Genomic DNA, 13,445 nt, shown 5'->3' with positions numbered 1-13,445 from the left:
CACACATCAAGAGGCAAAGAAATCCCAATGCTTAGCGTAGGACTTAAGAGTAGAAGGCCTCCGACATAGCTGAATGACGCCAGCCACAGACATAGAACAACCTCCATGCCTCAGAGAATCCCACACAAGAGCCAGGCCCTCAGACCCATGGAACGTAACACAGGTAGAGGAAGAAGAGGACCCAACAGAGGGTAAGGCACAAATGGTAAGGCCCACCCTGGAGACACAACCAATTCCAACAGTAGGGGATATCAAGTGCGACGGATCCAACCCGGAGCAATCAGAAGCATAAAGTATCCCTTCCTCTTGATCTCTAGCAAGACCGCCGGAAACAGGGGAACAGGGGGAAAGGCATACAACAGGCCCCTTGGCTGAAGGAACGACAGAGCGTCCACCAACCAAGCATCCTCACAAGGCATAATCGTGCAAAAGCAGCGGATGCAGGCAACAGCCCGGGAAGCAAAGAGGACCACAATCGGAGACCCAAACAACCTCCGCCACCCCATGAACCTCAAATGTGTGAGGGACAAAGACTCCATGGAAGGAAACACCATGTCAGAAAATCCGCCACAGTGGTCGCCGGACCCGGCAGGTAAATGGCAGATAGGGACGCCAGGTTCACCTCCGCCCAACAACAAAACAGACGGCTGAGGCAACTGAGGGAACGAACCCTGCATCCCCCTTGACGGTCTACATAAGACCTCACCACCCGACTGTCCGTCTGGACATGCACATGGAGACCCCGAAGAAGATCCTATAATCCAGCAGATCAAAAAGGACGGCCTTCAGCACCACGCAGTTGGAGGAACACAACAACACCGACAGAGGCCAAACCCCCAGAGTCGCCGAATCCCCCAGAGTAGCACCCCAACCCAGCAGGCGGGCATCGGTAGTGACCATGCGGGTGGGAATAATCAGAAAGGGGCGGCCCCCGGACAGATGACCCTCGTCCAACCACCAACTCGGGACCACCCGAACATCCACTGACATAGGAACCAAAACACCCATATCGAGGGAACAGGGGTCCTAATGCGACCCAATGTGGGAACACCACCGGGTACATGTGGAGGCGAGCCCATGGCATCGTCAATAAAGAGGCCGACATCACACCTTGAACCCTCAACCACAGGTGTACAGGACGAGAATGCTCCAACAACAGGGGACTAACAGCCGACAACAGGGACAGGATCCGGGGAGGGGGTAGGAACACCATCCCCAAATGAGTCATGAACAGAACCCCAACGAAAGTCAATCCCCGTGTAGGAACCAGGAAGGTTTCCGGCACAATCACGAGGAAACCGTGATGCCCCAGGACATGGAACACACTCCGGACATGAAACTCTGCCATAGAAAGAGAAGAAGCAGAAATGAAAGTGTCGTCCAGATAAGGAACATACACTAATGCCCTCCCCATGCAAGAGTCCAACAAGAGGAGCCAGAACCATAGCAAAGGTCCCGGGAGAAGAGCAGAAACCAAAAGGCAATACCAGGAACCGGTAATGACGACCCAGGACGCAAACCGGAGAAACAGCTAATAGACGGGATGAAACAGGCACATGCATACAAGCATCTCTCAAGACCAAAGACGCCAGGAAACACCCTGAGACACCAGAGGAAGGATCAACTGTAGTGAAACCATATCGAAATACAGGCGCGGGATGAAAGCCTCGACCCACATCAGGTCCATCACAGGACGAAGATCCCCGGTGCGTTTGGACATAAGAATATAGGATGGAATACACGCCCAACCTCAACAGACCGCCGGGCACAGTAATCACCGCATGACTGGTCATCAGGAACACAAATGCCTTCCAAAGCGCCAACCGCCTTAGAGGGTCTCTGGGACAAGGCGCGGACCTGAAACAGCCTGGGGGAGTCCGGTTAAACCCAAGAAGTACACCCTCTGAAACCACTCGAAGAACCCATTGGACTGACACAGTCTCTTGCCAAGAGCCCATGAATCAAGTGAGGCGACCCCCAACCGGACCAACACCAGGAGCGATCCAGTTATGACTAGTAAGCCCAGCACGGCCCCTCTTAGAACGACCAAAAGCATGCTGGGAATCAAAGGCACGGAAGCAACCAGTACGCTCAGGAGCAATGAGCTTACGGCCCAACTCAGTATTAATCACCATGTCATTCAAAGGAGGACCAAGCAAAATAACACCCGAAAAAGGGATCATCACCTGGAGACACCACTGCGCAGCATCAGCCTTCCAGGAACGAATCTACAACTGACGCCAGGTAGCGACAGAAGACCCAGCTGCCGAAACCGCCCGCCCCCAATGAATCAAAGGAAACATCAGCCATCAGGCGTACATGCCGCTCCAGCAATTCCAGATCAGAAGAAGCAACCTCCCCCTGAACCAACATACAGCCACAGATTGAAAATCCATTAGCAAAGACTGGATCGAGCAAGATGAACAGGCAGCAGCCCTGACAGAAAAATTCACAGCTGCAAAAGTGCGCATCACCGCACTATCCACATTACGGTCAACCGGGACAGCAGAAGAAACCACCGAAACAACAGTCCCCTGAGAAGACATGCAGACCATCAAGGAATCAACGAGGAGGGGCAGTACACAGCAAACTCCAGCAGGGTTTTCCCTTACACAAAAAACACGGAAAGGAACCCTTGTCCACAACCATCCACACAAACTCCAGAACCCCCAAAACTGAAGAATGAAGGGGCAATGATCCAGGCTCAGGGCGCTGATACGGATAGAATAAATCATCAGCAAAAGGTGACACAGAATCAGGAAAACACCAAATGCTTGGTAATGTGCCCAAGGACCAACGCCAGAACGGCCCCTTGTACAAAGCGTCATCAACTCAGGCCCACTCCACAGCAGGAACCGGCCCCTGACACTGTAAAGCAGCAGCTACAGCAAAGTTAAACATGCGCTGCGACAACTTCATAAAGGGAATCGCCATCCCAGAAGTAGAACTCACTGAGAAGGAGCTAGGATCAGGCACGTCAGAAGCATCACGCCCTATGTCCACTCGAACAAACACAGGCATACGTGAAAACTACACGGCCGGTAAAAAAGGACCCTAGGTCGCTAGGCAACCGTCCCAATCACCATAACACACGCCCCCTAATAGAAGAAGAGCGCATGCAAACCAGCGCGCTTCGCCTACAGCCAAAACACACGTCTGAGCACATCACGCCCATCGACAGGCAACAACACACAGACGCGTCATAAAGCAAGCGGAGGGGAAGAGGAGCCACTGGCCCCGAACATCACCGCACCCGGCCGCGCCAAGTTAGCTCAGCATGACGCGCAGCCGGGAAAGAGCAGTCCCGAAAACGGTCCCGCTCAGTAGGACCACAGGAGCCCTTACATAGCTCGAGGTCCAAAGCGACCGAGCACAAACAAACAAACACCCCCAAGGTCCGCTACAGCAGGACACGGAGCGCGGAGGCAAACGAATGGGGAATAAAAGCATGTAAAAACACAAAATGAAACATATTGATGCAAGAAACAATAAAAACGACATCACATCCCCCACCGAAAACCCAATGCCAAAAAGGGGCTGCTCAAGCAAGACCCCAGCCTTCAATAAACAACAACAATCACTCACCTGACCAGCAGGGAACACAGCACTCGGAGAAGTGCAGAAAAAAAGAACAGGTCGATTGGCTGTATCTGTATCCCTTTATAGGATTGGCTGGAGCCACTGGGGGCCATCTTGGAGGAGGGAGAGGGAGACTAGAGCGATTTTTTTATACTTGGAGTTCTGTGTGGAGCCGGAGGCTCATGGGTAATTACTGTGGCGAGGAAGACTGGACGAGGAGGTAATGAATGGTTATGTACTAAACTATAAACATCCGGTTGTTTTGGACGAAAATGTCGTCTACATCCTGATGTGTATTATTAGGAGTTTTTTTTGCCTCAACAGCCAACAAATATGCAGGTGCACTGAATACACTCTGGCATGGAAGGCGACCCAGAGCAAACCTCTGTGGCTTACCATGTGGCCCTCCTTTACTGAGTCTGACCACCATCAGGTCAGCGGGTTTTTGTGGACTGACAGTGGAGGCAGCCAGAGACATTTTAAGGCACGGGCAAAGTGGGCTCTGGCCCAGGGCCCCAGCATTTCAGAGGGGCCCTAATAGAGCCAGCTCTGTTCTGCAGAGAGTTTTGCCCGTATGACCTTTTATAATTCTTAAACAGATTGGGGCAGATTTACAATAACTGGCGCATCCCCAAGGATGCGCCAGTTATTGTGCACCGCAGCTGCGCCACCCATGGTGCGCCGCATTTACAATGCGGCGCACCATGGGGCAAAAATGGCACAGATGCGTGACGCATCTGTGCCGTAAAGGCGGCGCATTGCTGGAGTTGCGTCGCAATCGCGCCGCAGCTCCAGCAAGGCTCTGGGGTGCCCTATCTGTCCAATGCTGTGTCAAGCCTTACGCCTGCTTCAAGCAGGCACAGGGTTTTGATGCAGCATTGGCCTAAACGTGACTGAGTTAAATCTTGTAGATTTCACTCAGCCACTTTTAGGAGGCGTTCCTGCTCAGGAACGCCCCCCCCTGTGCCGGAACGCCTCCTTATGGCGCAGGGCTTTACAACATGACTCATCTCCCAGATGCGTCACGTTGTAAATAGCCCGCACCATGGCGCATCTTTTGCGCCACCTCTGCAACATAAAAGTGACACAACGGCGGCGTAAAAGAGGCGCAAGGGGCTTGTAAATCTGCCCCATTGTTTTTATTGCCATTCTCCTTTATTTTTTAATGTGGATGATGTGTGAGAGTCAGTTACATACATTTTTATAGACAAATGTGTTTATGTTTTAAGAAAAATCAATTAAAAAAGTTTATTTTAGATCAAAACAGGGCCTTACATATGCGAAATGGGAGGGGGTCACAGAGATTATTAGCATTAATATTTGTGAGCTGCTACTGTTACAATATTTGTTTTAAGTTTAAGAGCTTTATTAAAGAGTTTAAAGACATGGGTACAATATATGTCAATGCATCTAAAACAGTAAGCATTAAATAGGCAACTTGAATATATAATTTGGCCGAATATTAATACAATAAAACTAAGATAAGGAAAAGGTATGCCAAAAGGGAAAAGTAGTAAGAAAATATGTACCTGAAAATCAAATAGCATTTTACATTTTTATGTTTAGGGGGGAGGAAGGGATAAAAACAAAATAAAAAAAGGGGAATAAAGAGAAAATAGCAAAAATAGGAAAGATAAAAAGGCAGTGAAGAAGGAAAAGTAAAGAGAGAACATGAAAATGAGAAGAAGAGAAAAGAAATTAGAGATGTATTAATAATTATATCATTCATTATAGTAAAACATAAATCATCAAATAAATATTGATTACCAATGTGAAGTAATGACTGTACAATTAGTATAATATGAGACAATAAATGAAACTAAGAGAAAAGTAGAATACTCATGGTGGTTGAAAAACAAAGGAAGTGTCTTGATTACGCAATGCCAACGCCGATAAGTGATTAGTAAGTGGAGACCAGAAGGCTTCTTTACGAATAAGTTGTTGAGAGGTTTTGGCAGAAGCGCGCTCCAGTCTGTGATGATAACATAGAAGGTTCCACCAGGCAGAAAAGGAAACTTTGGAGGCATCTTTCCAATTAGAAGTAATCACCTGAAAAGCAATCGCTATTAACAAGTCCACAAATATGCCTAGGTTACGTGATCCAAACCACACTACAGTGCTACTTCCCAAAAAAATGGAGAATATATCAAAAGGAAAATCAATGTTACATATAGAGGAAATTGATTCACATACCTTTGTCCAAAATCGAGCAATATTAGGGCAAAGGAAAAAGGAGTGCCAGAAGGAACTGGCGGTAGAAGGGCATACCCAACAATTCCGGAATAGATTGTAATTATTTTTATTTATATTTTATTTATTTATATTTAATTTTATAGAGCGCACAGCTACCCTGAGGTTTCCCGGCGCTAAACCAATAAGGAGAATGTACAGTAGCAGAACTAAAGATCAAAAAGCCACGTTTTGACATCCCCTCTGAATTTTAGATAGTTGGATTCCATCCGAATGGATAGAGGAAGAGAATTCCACAGGGATGGGGCCAGAAAAGCAAAAGATCGACCTCCCATTCTGGCTCTCTTCGTCCTGGGGATCAGGAGTTTATGTTGGCTAGATGAACGAAGAGTGCGGGAAGGAAGGTACGGATGAATAAGAGATTTCAAATACTGGGGGGCTTTGCCAGTGTTAATTTTTTGTACAAAACAAAGAGCCTTGAATTTGCATCGATTGTCAATGTTTAGCCAGTGAAGACTATGACGGTGCAAGGAAGTGGAAGATTTGTAGGGTAGGTTACATAGGAGACGGACTGCCATGTTCTGAACCGTTTGTAGTTTCCGAATGACCTCTTTGCCCGCACCCAGAAAGAGAACATTGCCATAGTCGAGGCGAGATGTTATTAGCGCCTGGACTACGGTTTTCTGGGTTTCAAGAGGAAGCATCCAGGTGATTTTCCTCAACCATTTGAGGATGGTTGTACAAATGGAGGAGACTCTCACGGCATGTTGTCTCATGGACAGCTGATCATCGAATATTATTCCCAGGTTACGAGCAGTTTTCGAAGGGTTGGGAGAAGTGCCCATTTGAACAGGCCAGTGGGAGGGTCCCCATAAGGCAGGATTGTTGCCAAATAGGAGGAGTTCCGTTTTCCCTCCATTCAGTTTTAACTTATTATTGTACATCCAAGAGGCAATATTATTAAGTCCGTGACAGAGGGACGATGTAGTGGAAAGATGACTGGTGGAGAGGGAAAAAATAATCTGTGTGTCATCTGCATATGAGAATATAGAGAGCCCTGCCTGCTCTGCAATATCCGCTAAGGGTCGAACATATAAATTAAAGAGAAGGGGGCTTAGGATGGAGCCTTGTGGGACACCATATGCAGATGTATGAATTTTTGACATCGAGGTAGCCGAATAGACTTGAAATGTCCGATCGGACAAAAAACTAATGAGCCATTCAAGGGCAGAGTGAGAGATGCCAGATGTTTTTAAAGTGTTAATCAGAATGGGATGGGAGACCGTATCAAAGGCGGCACTTAAATCTAATAGAATAAGTGCCAATTATACTTGGAGATTGATTGATAAGGGAGTTAAAAATAATCTATGATAAAAAAAATAAAGGGTCTGAGTGGTACTGGAATTACATGAGGTGTGATGTATGCGTGCCCATATGGAACTGTGTTACAATATTGAAAACTCAAGTTCACCAAACTACAGGCTTTGCTTTCTGCTATAGGCCTGGGAACCTTGTGGGATGTCTCTGATCCTAGTCTCTTGCCTTGCAGAGAAACCATAAAGACTCGTTATTGGAACTGGATCACAAAGTTAACTGCCTCCCAAATCTCTGCTGTCTCTGCTGTCTGCCTAACTTTAGAGTACTTGGAGTTTAAATGGCTAGGCATATATGTACAGTATATGGAGGTAATTTCGATTCCACAATACAGGAATTTCTATATACAATTTAGATTCGGCTGCATCCCTGTGAATTATTTCACAGCATGCTGGCAGCAATCAACTGAGGTCACGCAGCATTATCCGGGATACCCCGGGTCGCTTGAGATGGTTAAACACATGCTCTTTGTGTGCCCTTTATACATTATTCCAAGATCTAATTGGCTAGCACCTGTCTGAAAGCTAATGGGAACCCGCTGCCATCAAGAAGCATTTCATATTTTAAAAAACAGATTCCAGACCATTAATAGTCTGCGCACTGGCAAAATTCCTAGGGAAAATGTGGATGATTAGGTGCCATGCACTAAAGAAGAGATAAAGCACTGATCCTTAGTGCTATCTGTGACTATTTTTAACTTGTTTTTATCAACTCTTGTATTCTGTACATCCTTCTGTTTTTATTGCTTTTAGTTTTGTAGTTACTCAGAGAACGTTATTGGTCTGTCTGCAGTTAAACTAGGAATGAATTGTTGCTACATTTGCTGTACTGTACAATTTGCACTCTTTAGCATTTGCACTTTTTGTGTTATCCCGAAATTATTGTTTTAAACACCCACATTAAGATGCTGTTTTTAATTTAAATTTGATATCCAATCTTGCTCAAAATTGTACTCTTGCTACGTTGGTAATATGTGAACCTTCTGTATTGCTAGCACTTGCACTTGCACTTTTATGGTCGCAATGACCGAATAAAGTATTTCTTTGAAAACTCAAGTCACTATCCCCGAATATTAGCCTCTGCCTGTGCATTTTCAGTGACCTGCCCAGAGAGGGCATGAAAGAGCTGAAATTGGATCATAACTTCAAAGCTTCACACAAAATACGTTTGGCCCAGGGCCCCCAAAATCCTTAAGATGTCCCTGGAGGCAGCAATAGATTACAATGGCAAGACAAGCCTTTTTACCTGTCACGTGCCATGGAAACTTCCCCACTCTCTTAATCTGAGCTGTCGGTGCCCTGCACCTGGGCACTTTCCTCCATCCATGTGTAAGGTGTATGGAGCAGGTTTGATTACAACTGTGCAGTCCTGTATCTGTATAGTGTATGTGCTGTGCATAACTGTGGCACTCCAGCAATCCAGTTTGATTTCCTTTATACCAGCAGTAACTAAGATGGCGGAGGGAGATAACCTGCCAAACACCAATGATAATTGCAGCCCCCCACACCATCACACCCCTAGCATTTTAAGGTCCGTTGAGGTGGACAAGACTCGACTCCAGGGTGCAGAGGACAGAGACAGCGGGTCCCTCTGTAGTGTGAGGGCAGCTGTTGTCCCTTCCTAAGGAATTCTTCCCCAGAGATGCTTCTCCAAACAGGCTGCATGGGCGCTGAGTGAGGGAGCCTCTCCCCTTCTTTACACTGTGGGTTTCCACTGACACTGTATGACAATGGCTGTGGTATGACTAGTCTGGGAGGTGTACACAGACATCATAAATTGCCTGAAGCCAGCCCCTGAGCTGGACCCGCAGTGTGGGCAACGTCTTCAAACTTGGCAAAGCATGGGGCAGAAATCACCAGTCTATGGATCAGCATCTCTCTGCAATCAGCGCCCTGGTGCCACACTAGAAGAGACCAAGAAAGGCCTTTGTGCTGCAGTGTTGAAGTCACTGACTGCCACTGCCAGGTTCAAGAACAGGAACTTGGAAGTTCTACATTCTGCCAAGGACAGCTTTTTGTAAGGTCGCCTTGAAGGGAGGAGCCCACGGACTGCTGAGGATGGGTGCTGGAGGTGCCTTTGCATGAGGAGAAGGATGCCTAGAAGAAGAGGGCTGCTAGTAGCTGCAGAGGGAAAACGAACATTGGACTACTGTAGCACAGGGAAGGAGCTGGACTGCCGGGCGTGATTCCTTCTGGGAATGGCTCTCAAGCTAACTCGTAATCAGGCCCATTTTTTTTTTATTTATTTAACTTATAAGGCGCACAGCTACCCGCAGTGGGTTTCCCGGCGCCAAGGGACAGAATAAAAGAGGGAAGAGAGAGCAACCATAAATCATTGCCAAAAGAGCCAAGTTTTGAGTCCTTTGCGGAAACGAGAAAGATTAGTTTCAGTTTTTAAAACAGCGGGCAGGGCATTCCAGAACTTAGGACCAAAGTGGAAAATGAGCGGCTGCCCATCTTCACCAACCTAAATCTAGGAATCACAAAATCACCTTTACCAGAAGATCTAAGGGAACGAGTAGGATGATAGGTTTGAATAAGTTCTTGTAAGTATATAGGGGCCGTGCCTTATTTAATCTTAAATATGTAGCAGAGAGCCTTAAACTTAATTCGACTGGCAATCCTAAGCCAGTGACTATCATTAAGTGATTGAGAGATGGAGGCTCTCCGTGGAACATGACATAGGAGTTGTGCAGCTGCATTCTGCACAACCTGAAGTTTTTTAAAAGTTTCTTGATCAGCTCCTAAATAAAGGACGTTACCATAGTCCAGGCAGGAAACAACTAACGCCTGGACCACCATCCTCTGTGTAGAGACAGGAAGCATCCAGAGGATTTTGTGGAGCCATCTTAAAATAGCAAAGCAGATAGAAGACACCTTTACAACCTGCTGCCGCATAGTAAGATTCTCATCAATGAGAAATCCGAGGTTGCGAAACTGGGCAACAGGTTTGGGAGTGAAGCCCATTTCTTTAGGCCAGTGTTGAGGGCCCCATAAATCTCTCCCTTTGCCCAGGAGGACAACCTCGGTCTGATCTCCATTAAGTTTTTGAAAATTACTGCGCATCCACTCAGAGACCTTAAGAACTGAGATGTTGCCATCTTCCATATTAGAAAGGGAAAAAATAATTTGCGTATCGTCAGCTGATGCGGGAAGCCCTCAGGCCCTGGTACTCCTGGATCTATCTGCCGCGTTCGACACGGTGGATCACAACATCCTTCTCCACCGTGTCGAACAGGCTGGCATTCAGGGCCTCGCTCTTGGGTGGGTGGAGTCATTTCTTACCGGCAGAACCCAAGCCATTCGTTTGGGATCATTCCCTGCGTCCAAAACCCCCATCACCTGTGGTGTCCCCCAAGGTTCCTCCCTTTCCCCTTTATTATTTAATCTGTACCTCCGCCCCCTCATCCACTCACTTCAAAGTTGGGACGCTACAGTTTTCAACAATGCGGACGATCTGCAGATCGTCCTCCCGCTTCATTCTCCACATGCTGTCAATAACTTTCACTCAATTATGACCCACATTCAGCAGTGGATGAATCACAACCAACTAAAACTTAATCCTGGGAAGACTGAGCTCCTTCTCCCTGGCTCCAGTGCTGCTTACTGGGGTCCGCAGTTCTGGCCCATTGAGCTTGGCCCCCCTCCTGCTCCGGCCAAGACGGTGAAGAGCCTTGGAGTGACAATCGACGCCGAGCTTTCGCTTAAAGCCCAAGTAGGTGCCACGATCTCTTCGTGTATGTTCCAGCTTCGAAAGATCCGGAAGATCAGGTACCTACTACCACATGCGGCACTGGCCCAGGTTGTCATGTCCCTCCCTGGTTCTTTCCCGCCTGGACTTTTCTAACTCCCTTTATCACGGACTCCCATGTTCTCTTGTGGGCCGTCTCCAGGTCATGCAGAACCAGGCAGCCCGCCTTATTTACAAAGTCCCAAAATGGCAGTCTGCGAAGCCCTTGCTTCATAAGCTCCATTGGCTGCCAGTAGAACGGAGGGCGGCCTTTAAGCTGGGCTGTCTTACGTTCAAATTCCTCCACTGCACTAGTCCAGCCTTTCTTAATTCACTGATCACTCCGTATCAACCTGCACGTAACCTCCGGTCAGCTCATCATCACCTACTTGTCACTCCCAAAGTCAAAACCAGCAAGGTTGGGGGCCGTCGCTTTGCCCACCTCGCACCTAAATTCTGGAATTCTCTTCCAATGGCCATTAAATCCAATGGTTCCCTACTCCAATTCAGGAAGCTCTTAAAAACTTTTCTGTTCTCCAGAACCGGTTAGTTTCTGCCTTGGGACTCTGCTTTTGTTCTGTCAGTTAGCGCCAAGAAACCTCTGGTGTTAGTGCGCTTAAAAAGTTTCATTTAACATAACATAACGTACGAGAATGAAGTAAGGCCAGCTTCCTCCACAATAGTGGCCAGGGGTCTAACGTAAATATTAAATAATAAAGGACTCAGGATAGACCCGTGGGGTACACCGTAAGCTGAAGAGCAAATTTTGGAAGAGGCTTTCGCAGAAAAGACCTGGAAAGTGAGGCTACTTAAAAAGGAAGCCACCCAAGCCAAAGCAGGACCCTCAACTCCCAGAAACCGAAGTGATGCGAGAAGGATGGAATGTGACACCGTATTGAAGGCCGCACTCAAATCAAGTAATATGAGTGCAGATGTTTCTCCGTGATCAATACAGTGACGCAATCTCTCGGTAACTCCTAAAAGCGTTGTTTCAGTGGAGTGATTTGCCCTAAAGCCTGATGGAGACGGATGTAAGAAGCCCGATCTTTCCACATAATGGGTAAGCTGTGTGTTAATATGCCTTTCTAAAATCTTGGAAAGAATGGGCAATGGGGAAATAGGCCTGTAATTTGATAAATTGGAAGGGTCAGCTCCGGCCTTCTTTAACACCTTGGCTGCTAAGGGTTTTCCCCTCCTGTGCTGAGCCTCGTCGAACCCCATTGTTCATGACAAGGCACAGCTCCACTGTGCCTCATGACGAGCTGAGCTCGTCATGAGCATGGAAGGGGTTAAGAGAGGAATAATCATTGCATGTTTCCACTCCAGTGGGACCAAAGCCTCTCTCAAAGAAGAGTTAAGAAGCTCCCTCAGAACACAAAGGGAGTCCAGACCAAGTTGTTTCAGAATCTTAATGGGCAGAGGGTCGCGCGGGGAGCCCGATTTAATACTTTCCAGACAGAGAGCAAAGGATGTATCGTCAAAGGGTAACCAAGCAGCAAGTTTAGTTACGGAGCTAGGCATGCTATTATGGGTGGGTTCGGGAAGCAGAGTAGATTCCCCAGGAGGAACAGGTGAACCCAGGGAGTCATAGATAAGCTTGACCTTTGCTATAAAGAATTCCGCAATTGAGTCGCATTGTGCCTCATCTAAAATCGGGGGAGTAGGGATAGTATCAGAGCCTGTCAGCTTTTTTACCACTGAAGCATACAGGAACAATTTTGGGCATGTGTGACAGTGTTGGCGATATAGGTGGCTCTTGCCAATTTACACTGTTTATGGTATTCTCTAAGGGCGCCTTTGTAGTCCACTTTACAGGCAGGCGAATAAGAGCGCCTCCATTTCCTCTCAAGGGCCTTACATTTAGACTTCATAGCCTTTAGGTTTTCTGAAAACCACGGCACTGGGGGACAGTGAGGCAAAGAGTATTTAGGCACTAGAGAAAGAAGAGTATTGACAGCAACATTACGCCAGTTCGAAACAGCCAAATCAAACAAGGGTAATGACAAACTGGTGTCCGGCAAATTCTTAGATAGGAGAGCGTTAAGATCTTCAACGTCGAGTTTACCCCAACGCCGGAAGCTCTCATCTGTGTCTCCACCGCCTTTATTGACAACCTCTAGGGATGTCAAAAGAAATTGGACTGCAAAGTGGTCAGACTACTTCAAGGGAAGAGCAGAAAGACTACAATTAAATGGGAGGTTGGAAAGAATGGGATCTAATAAGTGCCCTGCCGTGTGTGTAGGTCCTGAGTTGCGTAGAAGAATATTAAGGGCTTCTAAGTCAGCTAAAAAAGATTTACTGATATTACACTGCGGGTCGTCTAAATGCAGATTAAGGTCACCAAGAATGGTGAAGCTAGCAGCTTTTAACAGAAGGGGGGCAATGGCATCAGAAAAGGAAAATGGCCCATGAACTAGGATTTCCAGGGGGACGGTATTTCAAGAGGCCAGACAAAGTCATCTGAGGATTAACTGCAAGTTTAAACTGAGCGGCCTCGCTCAGTTGAGGCCCATAAAGGCATCAACAGGCTGCTAAGATAAAGGTACTGATTGTATGTCTACTGTAAAGAGCTA

Source organism: Lissotriton vulgaris, chromosome 5 (assembly GCF_964263255.1).
Source record: "Lissotriton vulgaris chromosome 5, aLisVul1.2, whole genome shotgun sequence".
Lineage (NCBI taxonomy): Eukaryota > Metazoa > Chordata > Amphibia > Caudata > Salamandridae > Lissotriton > Lissotriton vulgaris.
Note: the sequence above shows the minus strand (reverse complement) of the source record.